This window comes from Gasterosteus aculeatus, chromosome 9 (assembly GCF_964276395.1).
Source record: "Gasterosteus aculeatus chromosome 9, fGasAcu3.hap1.1, whole genome shotgun sequence".
Classification (NCBI taxonomy): domain Eukaryota; kingdom Metazoa; phylum Chordata; class Actinopteri; order Perciformes; family Gasterosteidae; genus Gasterosteus; species Gasterosteus aculeatus.
In genome coordinates, this window is record NC_135696.1 from 1566747 (window position 1) to 1568149 (window position 1403).

Sequence of the window (1403 nt, forward strand, 5' to 3'; positions counted from 1 at the left end):
TATATATAATGTATCTATTTCACTGTTCAAATGACTACAAAATAACCTGTTTGACCAATATTCACTCTTTGATACAGTTTTTTTTTAATTTCCTTTTACAAAATGCAATTACTATTCATAATGAATTGAATAGTATATTTAAATAGTGAATGGACAGTACTCTTGGATCACTTTTCTCTTATTCAGACAGCTCTAAGCGCTCAGACTCTACATCTCATTCACCCATTCACACCCATTCATTCAGAGATGATGCAAGGTGCACCCATTTATATTTTAGAAATACAATAATACGACTGTTTTACATACAATAATATCACTTGCATTATTGTCACATAGTGAACTGGATCTGGAAGTAAAATCTATATATTATTCCCTTTCCTGTTTAGTAACTGTCGGGGGAGAATTTGTTGAGGTGCATATTGTGAGAGTCTCAAGAACTCGTATGTGACCTTTCTTGGGAAACTCGTGACCTGACAGAGTCTACGATGAAATCCATACGTTGCCTGGACCATATCGTGTTCTTCTATTTACCTTTCTCCTATTCCTCTTAGTCAAAATGATTGACTAGGTCCCACTAAGAGGGTCACAGAGGTTCCCAAAACAACATCTGTTACCATTCCTCGAACCGAACGAGTTGTATAAAAGCTCCTGGTCCCCCCCAGAAACTTGGTCAGATCTTCCTGCTCCTTTTAGGGCCATAAAATAAGGAACATCTGTCCCTTTTCAGCTGAATTGTAGTCACTTGACTTCTGTCTGTGCTTACGACTTGTGCTGATGATCTCTGTATTCTTTAGCATTTTTCTATATTCTAGTTAGTAATAAATACTTCAATACTTAAATCACAAAGCAAGATGCTTTTGATTTCTCACATGGGCTAAATCCACAAATTTCCACCACAGTAACTTTTCTATTATTTAGTCCTGATTTAACATTCTTTCTTCATCATACCTGAGTAAACTCAGTACGGTTTCCCTTTTTTTACGGGTTGTGCATTTTTAAATAGGGTGCTTGACTATTGCATAAATAAAACGGAAATGTCCTAAAAAATAACAATATGACAAACAATTATCACCACTGCACTTGTGTTTATCAAAATATAAACACAATTTAATAAATCACCCACATATTAGAAAAAGCGTAATTCCAGCAATTATCAACACTGCACAAAGCATGAAACTGTCGTTTGAAAAAATAATTACTTGAATCAAATTGAACCGCATAACAAACTCTTAACTCATACTCAGAATATCCTCAGAGGGCCTAAAAGCAATGGTTGTATCTTGAAGTGGGAGTTTTTTTTTATTGCATTGGAATAATGTTCACCTAGAAGATTAAGTCTTTGAAAAGGAAATGTCAGATAGTTTCAATTTTAATTTTCAAATAAGAAAAAAAAGGCATTTTCA